Source organism: Pinus tabuliformis, chromosome 9 (genome assembly GCF_031772625.1).
Source record: "Pinus tabuliformis cultivar Carrire ecotype Pingquan chromosome 9, CPIR1, whole genome shotgun sequence".
NCBI classification, from domain to species: domain Eukaryota; kingdom Viridiplantae; phylum Streptophyta; class Pinopsida; order Pinales; family Pinaceae; genus Pinus; species Pinus tabuliformis.
Genome location: NC_142307.1, coordinates 217,818,682 through 217,831,304, shown reverse-complemented (window position 1 = coordinate 217,831,304; position 12,623 = coordinate 217,818,682). Strand labels below are relative to the sequence as shown.

The 12,623-nt window shown below is 41.3% G+C and overlaps 1 protein-coding gene across 3 annotated transcripts in view; it reads left to right on the top strand.

The window, feature by feature from the left end:
* The window catches only part of LOC149147938 (acyl-CoA thioesterase II), a 304,813-nt gene that overhangs the window by 178,676 nt on the left and 113,514 nt on the right, over positions 1 to 12,623 (top strand). The window lies entirely within an intron of this gene.

Genomic DNA, 12,623 nt, shown 5'->3' with positions numbered 1-12,623 from the left:
CGATATCTCAAAAGAAGTTGGAGAAGTGCGAAGTGGGTCTAAGGAAGCAAAAGGAAGTGCGAGTTGGGTGGAGTCTAAGGAGAAGAAGAAAATCGAACTTTTGGTGCCTCTCTCTCTTTGTTTCGTGCCTTAGTTTCAGAGATCGAAGTCTTCCAAGTTTTGCTATTGCCTGATGCCGGAAGTTGTTGCATAGTCGAAGTTGCTGGGAAGGAAGTGTTGCCGGAAAGAGGACGAAGATCTGGGAGGCTGACTTGGCGTGGAGGGAAGGTTTGGTCTTTGTCTAGGGTGAAGAGTCTCAAATAATACTATTGAAAGGAAGATAATTTTTCACTGTGTTTTCCCCTCGATGGGGGTTTTTCCCTGGCATAATGCCTATATCTGGTGTCTGTTGTTTTTGAGATCTTCATACACACATAATATGGTAATTGCTTGATGAAAGATAAGATAATAAAGAAGTAAAAGAAGCCAACATAACTCACAAGTAATTATCAAGTAAGGAGAATCAAACCCTAATCTATTTGCATTGATTTTCCAACATGGTATCAAAGCTAAGGTTAGGAAAAGTTGAAGATCACTTTGTTGGCATGGATTCTCCCTATTTGATGAACTACATAAGAATGGGTATCAACACTGCTGGAAGTTGGATCAAGAAGGTCATCTACTACTTATTCAACAAGGTCAAAAGTCAAGGATTCTTGGCTGCCCTTACAGGTTCTCTTAATGATGACAATGCATGGATCATTGATAGTGGAGCATCAAGGCACATGACAAGAGAAAGTAAACAACTTCATATACTATCGAAGGAACCATCTTCTCATGCAGTGGAATTGGGTGACAACAAAAGCTATGCTGTTAGAGGCCTGGGATCAACATCGTTGAAGCTGGAAAATGGATCGAAGCTGCACCTCAACAACTTTCTATATGTTCCAGGTTTGAAAAAGAATTTGCTTTCTATTTATTGTTTAGAATATAAAGGGGAGAGAGTTGCTTTTGTTGATGGAAAAGTATTGGTTTGGAGAAAATACTCTAGCATTGATAAAGCTAGGGTTATTGGAGTTCATGAAGGAAGTCTTTATAGAGTCATTACACCACCTACTCAAGCTTTGGTTCATATGGAAATCAGTCCCATTGAGATATGGCATAGGAGGTATGGTCATCTACATTGTAAGGTCATCCCTACTCTTAGTCAATCGGTTCATGGTATTCCCAATATGAAGTTTAGGTCATGAAGGTGTGTGCAAGGGATGCTCTTTGGGAAAACATACAAGAAAGCCATTTCCGAATAGTGAAACTAGGTCTAAAGAGATATTAAATCTCATCCATTCTGATGTGTGTGCGCCCATGTCTGACGAATCACTTGGAGGTCATCTCTACTATGTGACATTCATTGATGACCATTCTGAAAGACATGGCTCTACCTTCTCAAAACAAAAGATGAAGTATTTGATAAGTTCAAGGAATTTAGATCTAAAGTGGAAACCCTTAACCGAAAGAAAGAGAAAAACTATAAGGTTCGACAATGGTGGGGAAACACTTCTAAGGAATTGATTGCATATTGTAAGGAAGCAGGTATTAAGATGGAGCTCACTGTTCCCTATTATCCCAAACAAAATGGATTGGCCGAAAGGAAGAATAGGTCAATTGAAGAAGGCAGTCGAACTATGCTCCTTGATCAAGACCTGCCAAAATTCTTATGGGGAGAAGTAGCAATGACAGCAGTGTACATTCAAAATAGAAGTCCTCATAAAAGTCTTGATAATACAACACCCGAAGAAGTATTCATAGGAAAGTAGTTGAGTGTGGATCACCTATGAATCTTTGGAAGTCCAACATACATCCATGTTCCAAAGGATAAGTGAAAGAAGTTGGAATCTACAAGTATCAAGGGAATATTCGTTGGATATAGTCTCTCCTCAAAAGCATATAGAATCTACATTAAGGAAGGAAGACATATTGAAGTAAGCAGGGATGTCATATTTGATGAAAATCAAGCATACAAGAAATCAAACGATATTCCTCTTGATTTTGATGACGAAGAAGTTCCGATATTTGAAGAAGAAGTTCATCATGAAAACCCTACTACAAATCAAGAAGAAGAAGAGAGACCAAGTGAGCCTATTCAATCGGTGGTCATCTCAACCACAAGTAACATGCCAAATTGGTTAAAAGCTACATTAGAAGACGCTGAAGGACATGAAGCTGTGAAAGGAACCTTCAGGGAAAGTAAGAGACCGAAGAGATATTTTGGTTATGCTGCATATATGACGAAGTTAATTGAAGTCGAACCATCTACATTCAAGGAAGCTGCTCATCAAGAGGTTTGGAAGAAAGCGATGTAGGAAGAATATCAATCCATCATGAAGAATGGGGTTTGGGAAATCATTCCTAGACCTAGTGACAAATCGGTTGTCACCTCCAAATGGATCTATAAGATCAAACATGCTGTTGATGGAAGTATAAACAAGTACAAAGCAAGATTCATTGCAAGGGGTTTCTCTCAAAAGGAAGGCATTGATTATGAAGAAACCTTTGCTCCCACAACAAGGCACACTACTATTAGATCTTTGGTTTCATTAACTTCTACAATGGGTTGGAATATCCATCAAATGGATGTGAAGACCACATTTTTGAATGGGACCATATATGAGGAAGTATACATCGAACAACCCGAAGGCTTTGAAGTTAATAGCAGGGACTCTCATGTTTGCAGACTTAAGAAGGCCCTATATGGTTTGAAGCAAGCACCTAGGGCATGGTATGCAAGGATGGATGCATATTTACTTAGAATTGGGTTCGTGAAGAGTTTTGCTGATCCGAATCTCTAAATCAAGGTCGTGGATGATGAGCCCGTCATGTTGGAGTTTCTAAGTCTAACAGTTAGAAACCCTCCATGTACTGTCTGATTTATTCCTTCCTACTTGTTCAGATTAATTAACAAGTTATTTACCATGTAAATACTAAAAATAAACACAAGTACATGCTCAACACATTACAAATCATCAACTAAAGGAAACAAAAACAAGCACACAAATGACACCGTTATTTTTGGACTAATGTCCTCGGAAAAACCCAATGCGGGAAAACCGGTGCAGCTATCTGAGGGTTTGATTTATTAAGCAGTTTCAGAATACAATATGGGTGCCAAATCTAGCTCACCCAACAGAGAAAAATCTCGGCAGTAGTACCTCTCCTTTGGAGACAGATTCTCCGGTTGAAACCCCAGATAAACACTTTGACAGCTCCTCAGCTCCAATCTGCCCCACTAAAAACCCCAACGTCAGCCTCTGGGGACTGTGTCAGCCTCTTCTGCCCTCTACGTCAGCTTTCCCGGCAGTTTCGGCAGTTACATGGCCCATACACAGAGAGATGCTATCTAGAAACAATAATTCCACAATTTTGTAATAATGCATGCAACAATTAGCCCTTGTATAACGAAAATCCCATTATCAATGGATGTGAAAAAGTAAAAGAATGAATAGCATTAAATTTGTACTTACATGTAAGAGAGTATATCCAATCATCAACAAATTGCCAATCAAGAAGCTCCAAGACAAAAATAGATAATCCAAACATCAAAATTCATTCCATGCTCCAAAATTTCGTCCACCGAGAAGGAATAGCGAAAATCTCTAAAGAGATACAAGTCCAAACCAAGTGATGATGCTAAAATGAATCCTCATCACTTCTATTTAGCATATAAGTCCTAGGTCATCTGCCAAGTGCATGGTACAACTGTGAGGCCGATTGGGCATGGTGAACGAGGTGCATCTTACTCGTCCAATAGGTGAATCTCGAGCAATCTCTAAACATCTCTAGGGATCCATGGAGTGTTGTCTATTGTTGTGGGGGCCCATGCCTCTCAACACACACCCTACATGTGCTAATGTAGCCCTTTGGATGGTTAGGACCCTGTATAGGGAGACCAAACCCAAAATGGAGACCATTTACAATCCTGCATAAGATCTAGTGCGTCCCCTAGCCTTCCAGTACAACAAGTCATCAAAGGAAATCCAGTAAAAGAGCTTACAAACCATGGACATCAAGCGGGCACTTCACAATGGCATGCCCTTCCATAGTGGGCTTTGGCATGTGTTAATGTCTCTAAGCTCCAAATGGGGTTAACCAAGTATCCTATTAGGTGGTTTCTACTTTTAAAGGGGATAACATGTCTAAGGTACATCCTTTAAAAGGGTGGTGGTATGTGATAAAAAGATGAATGGAGTAGGGAATGAAAGGGGTAGCCTTGGGCCACATGCTAGGGTACAAGGATAGCTAATAAAATGTAAGCCCACACTAGGGTATATAATGTATATGAGGGAGCAATCATTGTACATGAGGTGCCCCAATCTTGATGTTTCCACCCTTCTTTATATGCCTTTTGCCTTTTAGGATTTTTCTTTAATTGATTGCGCGGGGCTCACGGGATAAGAGCATGATGTGTAAGATATAACAGTGGATACCGCTTTTAAGGTAGGGCAATTCATTGCCTACCAGGGGTTGGGACAATCATGGGTTCTTGAATGATAAATGAGGCTCATCTAAGGCCTGTAGGAACCAGGGTGATGGCCATGATGATGGGGTAGGGCTCATGTATTGGATTTTTACCATGTGCTAAATGTGTTTGTCTCGGTTATCTTTTGCATTTTGTGGTGCATCTTCCTATTGAATGTGGCCAACTATGCTTTTACTTTTCTTTTCAGCTGCATCAACCTCCGGGGCATCATTCCAGGCCCCACCCAAGGTGTGGGAAAGGGGAAGGGGAAGGCTAACCCTATGTGGACCCAGGTGGGAGAAATGATGAATGGGGTTATAATTACTGGAAGGGGAATGATGTATGTGGATGAGGGAGCGGGACCACGTAACCAAAATCAGGGTTTCCCACGTAGTGCCATCCCTAAAGCCCAAAGGTCAGTAAAAGAGATCCCACGGGACTAGGGTCTAAGGTTAACCTCCAAAAGAGGTCTAGGGGACAAGAGCACATATCTGACCCACTCTTTCCGCTGAATCCCCCCATTAATCCATGCCCCAAAGTATTCATGATAAGTAAACTACAATACTCAATTACCCAAATGACAAGGCATACCTTTAGGTTCGAGAGGCCCACCTTCAAACATATGATCATGACAGATGGGTGAGGAACCACATGGCTGGCTCAGGTGGCAGAGAAATGGAACAACGAGCTAGTCGGTGGCTGCAAGGGGCTACTGGCTGCCGGCCAGGGACTGAGGAAATTTTTCTCCTAGGGATATTACCCACAAAATGGTGGGTAACAATGTCAACAACAATGACAACCAATCTACCTTGAACAAGATAACACTTGACCTACTTGTTGATGTGGTGCTCCGCAACCCTTTTAGTCCACGATTCATGAACACATCTGCTGGTCCTTTGGCTCCCATTTTTGCAGCATCACCAATTTGTCTCTATAAACGATCCTGTTCCTTTAGGTTTCTGAACACGGTTCCAATCTGCCTTCTAGCTGATCATTAGTCAATCAACAAATCAACACATAGGGTCTTCTTGCGAGTTGTTCACAACTCCATTTGTGAACAACTCCTAGACTGCCCACTGCTGCTCCTCAACTCTTAGGGACTTCTTCCCTCTATTTCCTTCCTGTGCTACTTCAATGAGGCAAACTTAGGGCATGGAGGGCTGCCCTCTATCACTGCAAGATGTCCTTCTCTTCAGTAAACTTGGGCTAGACAAACTGCTCCCTTGGCTGCTTTCTTTTGTTCTTCAAAGATCAGTCCTCGAGCTTCTCCAAATCTGCCTCTCCTAGCAGACCTAAAGTCCTTCAAGGTTTGCATTTAGGGCTCAAAAAAACAACTACTTGCTGCCCTCCTGACAGCCACAAGATGTCCAACAACTCTCCAAATCTGGACTTCAACACCTAGCATTCATCAAATATTAAAGAGATAATCACATACCTGTCCAAGACGTCCTTTGCTGCCTTGCATTCTCCACGGATTTGAGCTTCAGTACTGAGGTAATCTGCCCTCTGGTTGTAGGAATTTACAGGGTAAGTTCCTCAGAAAGAACACCAAAAGGACACCGCTCACAACCAGATCTCAAAACAATACACCAGTATTTTTGACGTGGTTAAAACCCTCAAAGAGGGAAACAGTCCACGGCCTGAGCCAACGTGGCCACTTCAGGCAATTTATTAATCAAAGAATGAAAATTTACATAAGCTTTCTCTCATAGACGGATTACCCGAACAATGACCCTCCATGCGCTTTAAATAGAACTCATGGACCAATCGGGTGTCAAGCCACGGATCAAGTGTCGGTAATACCGAGGAGAGAGTGAACCGTCGGATTGTAAGTTACAAAATGTACAACGGTAAAGAAACACACTTTACCTAACTCTATACCTAACTCTATACTAGACCAAGTTGAACTTAACTATTTCCTATGTGTCGGAATATCCTAACATCCCCCCTTAAGAACAACTTGGGATAGGATTGAAGGATTTACAAATATGACACAATAGGAGAAGGAAGGAGGCACTAGAGCCTATCCCCCCTTAGTGACAACTTCCTGAACTCCAAGCATATATCGAAGTTTAGTGAACTTCGCCTCTGTGAGGGCCTTTGTGAAGATGTCTGCAACCTGATCATCTGTTGAACAATATTGCACTTCAAGAACATGGTCATGAATGAGTTTTCTGATGAAGTGCATGTGTAGTTCAATGTGTTTGCTGCGCTGATGCTGGACTGGATCTTTGCATAGCTGAATGGCACTTTGATTATCACACCAAAGTGTGGTTGGATGCTGCTGCTCAAAGCCAAACTCTGATAGGATCTGACGAAGCCACAAGGCTTCCTTACTAGCTTCCACGGCACCACGATACTCTGCTTCTGCTGACGAAAGAGAAATGGCAGCCTGTTTCTTACAAGCCCATGTAATAGGTCCTGAACCAAAAGTGAAGACATAACCGGCAGTAGACTTCCGATCATCAGGGTCACTAGCCCAATCAGAATCAGTGAAACCAACTAATAGAGGCGCTGCTTTGGCACTGTAATGAATCCCAAACTGTACTGTACCTCGAACATAACGAAGTATTCTTTTAGCTGCTTTCCAATGACTTTCACGGGGGTTTTGCATAAAACGAGCAACAAGGCCAACAACAAAGGAAAGGTCAGGACGAGTATGGGTTAAATACAAGAGTTTTCCTACAAGTTGACGGTATAAGGTAGCATCAACTTCAGGAGAAGTACAAGAGACTAAAAGTTTGACTCCAGACTGAAAGGGAGAAGGGGCTGGCTTACATTCTTCCATGTGAAAATGACGAAGAATATCACAAGCATACTTGGACTGGGAAAGGGAAATACTCTCCTTGGATTGCAAGACTTGAAGAACGAGAAAATAGTGTAAGTGTCCTAAGTCTGTCATTTCAAATTTCTTTTTAAGGCTAGACTTCACATGGTTTATAAGGTTGGGATCATTACCAGTAAGAATAAGATCATCAACATAAAGAACAAGGATGATAAGAGAGTTGCCCACTTTCTTGGTGTAGACAGTATTGTCAGAATAACACCTAGAAAAGCCAGATTCTAAAAGAAAGCTATCCATTTTGGCATACCAAGCCCGAGGAGCTTGCTTGAGACCATAAAGAGATTTCTTAAGTCGACATACAAGGCTGGAGTCTGTTTGGATGAAGCCAATGGGTTGTTCCATATAGATTTCTTCATGCAAGTCCCCATGCAAGAAGGCAGATTTAACATCCATCTGATGGACTTCCCATTTTAAAGAGGCAGCAAGGGAAAGAACAAGGCGGATAGAGTTCATTTTGGCAACAGGGGAGAAGGTTTCAGTGTAGTCAATGCCTTCAACCTGTGAAAAGCCCTTGGCAACAAGACGAGCTTTATGTTTATCAACTTTCCCATCTGGTCCATACTTGGTTCTGTAAACCCATTTACATCTAACAAGTTTGCGTCCCTTTGGTAGAGGAACAAGATCCCATGTATCATTTGCCAACAATGAATGATATTCTTCATTCATAGCTGCTTCCCAATGTGGATGGCCTGAAGCTTCTGCAAAAGTGTCAGGATCATGATTTACTGGAGCTTGAGCCAGTAAAGAAGAGGCTCTTTCAAACTGAGAACGTGTACGTCGCTGATCTGTAGGATCACCGGCAAGATCACCTGCTGCATCCCGAGTAGCACGGACCCATCTTGGAAGTTGAGGATCCTGAGAAGGTGGGGGAGGATTGTCATCCTCACTTTCATCATCTGAAGAAGAAATGTTTTCAAAAGTAGAAGAGATAGGAAGAGGTGGCACATCCGCCGGACTAGGCTCGCAGGCCGATTTATTTTCATCAAATTTTACATCTCTTCTAATGATAACATTTTTGGACTTAAATGGAATAAGTCTATAACCTTTTACATCTTCAGAATATCCAACAAAAGTACATTTCTCACTCTTAGGTTCTAAAGCTTTATGCTTTTCATCTGGAATATGGGCCCATGCTTCACTTCCAAAAACACGAAAGTGACTTACATCTGGTTTAATGGAACTCCAAGCTTCTTCTGGAGTGATATTCTTTAGAACCTTAGTAGGAGTGCGATTTATTATATAATTTGCACAATTAATTGCTTCGGCCCAAAAACTAAGACTGAGTCCTTTAGATTGCAGCATACAATTAGCCATTTCCTTTAAGGTGCGATTCTTCCTTTCAGCTACACCATTTTGTTGTGGAGTATATGGAACAATATGTTGCATTTGAATTCCATTCTCAGTGCAATAGTTGATGAATGTGTTTTTAACATATTCTCCGCCATTATCAGATCTTAACTTAAGAATTTGATGTCTAGATTGTTTTTCAACAAAGGCCTTGAAGGCCAAAAAGGTGTTAAATACTTCACTCTTGAGTTTTAAGAAGTATACCCAAGTGCGTCTGGAGAAATTATCAATGAAAGTTAAGAAATACTTGCAGCCAGAGAATGAAGCAACAGGAAGTGGACCACATAAATCACTGTGCACAAGCTGTAAAGGGGCTGAGGCGTGCCAAGAGGCACGTTTTTCAAAACTGTCCCGATGATGTTTTCCGAGTACACATCCGGAACAAACACCATCTCTGCAAGATACCATAGGAAGACCTGTCACCATATTTTCTTTACATAGATGCTGAAGGGAGCGATAGTTTAAGTGACCAAATCGCTCATGCCAAAGTTTGCTCACTTCATCATTATGAGCAACAAATACTGAGGGAAGATTTGATGACCCAAAGTTGTGAAACTTATACAACCTTGTGGAATCATCAGCAATACCAGTAGCTAGAATCTGTTTAGGATCTCTTAGATCCTTGATTACAACATCATGAGGTGAAAATTCAACAATTTTACCTTCACCTAAATGAGTTATCTGATATACAGATAGAAGGTTGCAGGATAAGGTTGGAACACATAATACATCATTAAACTGACCATTGTCTAGATGAACAGTTCCAGTCCCTACAACATTAAGAGATCTATCATCACCAACATATATATTTTTGGTGTTACAATCATTTAAAGAAGAAAACATGGCTTTGTTTTTGGCCATGTGATAAGAGGCTCCAGAATCAATGAGCCACTCATGAGAATGAGAAGAAGAAGATACATTTAATGCATAACCAGACTGAGATGATTGACAACGACATGCAGAAAGTGCCATTCCTGAAGATGAAGTTGAAGTTGAAGTAGAAGAATGCTCCACATGGATGTTATGTTTCTTCATTGCGGCTTCCAAGGCTTCCATCTTCTTAAAGCATTTAGATTCTAAGTGGCCATCTCGATTACAAAAGTTACAATGTCTATCAGTCTTCTTCCATTTGTTTTTATTGGTCTTATCATTTTGCTGAAATGATCTTTCATTTTGAGGCTGAGTTTGCTTAGGACCCTTGTTTGGTTTAGGACCATTCTTTTTAGGATATGACTTCTTAGGATTCTTTAAATTTGGTTGCTGTTGGGCGGCTAACGCTTTCTTGGAAGAGTTTCCAAGATTAAGAAGACCAAGGTGTAAGAGTTTTTCTTGTTCTCTTATTAAAGAATCACAAAAAGAGTCAAAGGAAGGGGCCTTGTAGTCTTTTCCTTGACAAATGAAAGCTTCCCTTGTAGAATGGAAGGTGGAAACAAATACAGAGTAGGCTGGTCCCAACTTAGTAAGGATGGAATAAATAAGGTTACTATCTTCTTTCTTAACCTTAACACCTTCCAAGAGATATCTAAGGGTCTTGAATTTGGACAAGAAATCTTCAATGCAAGAAAAATTATTAGGATCCAATGTAAGCAACTCATTTTCAAGTTGATGGGCTCTAATTTCATTTTTAATCCCAAAAACTTTAGTGATTTGTTCCAATGCTTCATGAGGAGTATCAAGTTCTGCAATATGGAATCTAAGATCAGGAGAAATAGACATCTCTATCAAACCACGTGCTTGATCTTGTCTATTTTCCCATTTTGCAGCCTTGTCTTTATCTTTTGGTTTCTTCTCTTGGCCTGTGGCTATTCTGTAGAGACCTTTACTTCTAAGTAAATCTTCCATGTAGGATATCCATTGGAAGTAGTTAGTGCTGTCAAGAATGACTTGGCATGGACTTTCCATTTAAAAAAAAACTGGAGCTGAAGATGCTGAAAGTAAGTGTTCCAATGGATAGATCTCGAAAAATTAGGCTGTTTTAAAAAAAATGGCTCTGAAAAAGGCTTCCGGATGAAGAAGTTATGGCTTTTTGAAAAAAATTTGTTGAAGTTGCCGGCAAAGTGCGCGAATGTGCGGGAATGAAAAAAAATGCCCCCACAAAATGGAGATTTGAACCCAAGACCTCTACTCTCTTAAAATAGCTTTGAACCAATTGAGCTATACAAAAAATTTGAGAGAGAGAGAGAGAGAGAGAGAGAGGGGGGGGGCCTTGGGTTGCGTGCTTGCCTTGAGAAAGCTCTTTTTTCCTACAAAACAAAAACACAAAACCCAACACGAATATGCAAAGAAAAACGAACCTTACGGCTCGAAGTTAGCTTTAGCCAGAAACTAAATATTTTTCTCAATGTTTCTGATTTTCCAAGATCACACTAAGGTGCAGGGAAAAGAGCATACGCATGAGAAAAAAAACTTCCTTTCTGTTTCTGATTTGCCCAGATCGCACAGAGTCGCAGGGCAAAGAGCATACGCAGAAATGAAAGGTATAGATCCGGTAATAAAAAAGGCTAAATAAACAGAAACTGAAATAACCAGAGAGAAAATAACAGTAAACTGCAGATAAACACTGTATACCTCCAGATCTTAAAAATGACGCAGATAGGGCTACCGGAAACCTTTTCGCATGAAACGAAAGGGGTTCCTCACTGGAACAGATGCTCCGAACACAACAGAGCAGTCCTCTCGGCCCGAAAGCAGTCAGAAACAGTAGATCTAGGAAACGACAGCCGCATGCAGTTCTACCGGCTTCAGATTTGGATCACCAACGGACGCGGCCCTCAAATAGCTCTGATACCATGTAGGAATTTACAGGGTAAGTTCCTCAGAAAGAACACCAAAAGAACACCGCTCACAACCAGATCTCAAAACAATACACCAGTATTTTTGACGTGGTTAAAACCCTCAAAGAGGGAAACAGTCCACGGCCTGAGCCAACGTGGCCACTTCAGGCAATTTATTAATCAAAGAATGAAAATTTACATAAGCTTTCTCTCATAGACGGATTACCCGAACAATGACCCTCCATGCGCTTTAAATAGAACTCATGGACCAATCGGGTGTCAAGCCACGGATCAAGTGTCGGTAATACCGAGGAGAGAGTGAACCATCGGATCACTACATATCGTGACCGTCGGATTGTAAGTTACAAAATGTACAACGGTAAAGAAACACACTTTACCTAACTCTATACCTAACTCTATACTAGACCAAGTTGAACTTAACTATTTCCTATGTGTCGGAATATCCTAACACTGGTTAGGGCTCCCAGTCTGCTCTAATTTGGACTGTTCCTTCACCTCAAAACAGGCCGAACATCCCTCCAAATCTCTGCTCAGGTCCCTTATCAAGTTTGGCCTTCCCTCAGCTATGATCCTGAACCCTTGGCCCTCCAAAACAGGGCTTTTGACCCTATTCAAGCCGTTACAATGGAGCTCGGCCTACCTTCTTATGAATAGACTTCTGTGGCCCTTAATTTCAGAGAGATACATGCCAAAAACACACCCAGATTTCTCCTACTAAACTCAGCTGGCCTCCTTCCTACCTCGGCAGATCAAATCATGAGAAAGAGACACAAACTTGACCTTTTCTCCACTTCAGATTGCTCGTGTAGAAATTGGTTGCCTCAGATTGCTCTTTTACTTGATAGGATGCACTTGTGTTGATGAGAATGAGGCTCCTCCTCACTCTTAGTTATATGAATATTCTTGTGGCAACGTCTAGCCCTTAAGGGCACCTCCTCAAGTCAAGGCTGACTTGTTCTTTGTGCCACAAGCCCACTCAAAACACTAAAAAATTATTATCTCACAATCTACAAGGCCTCTCTTGCTGCTACAAGCAGCCCCAAGCTCCTCATAGGGTGCTCTATCGTCTCCAAGTGCCAAGTGTCCAAAACTTCTCATGGATTCACACCCACAACTTTGGGTGCAAAGCCCACAGCTTGGGTAC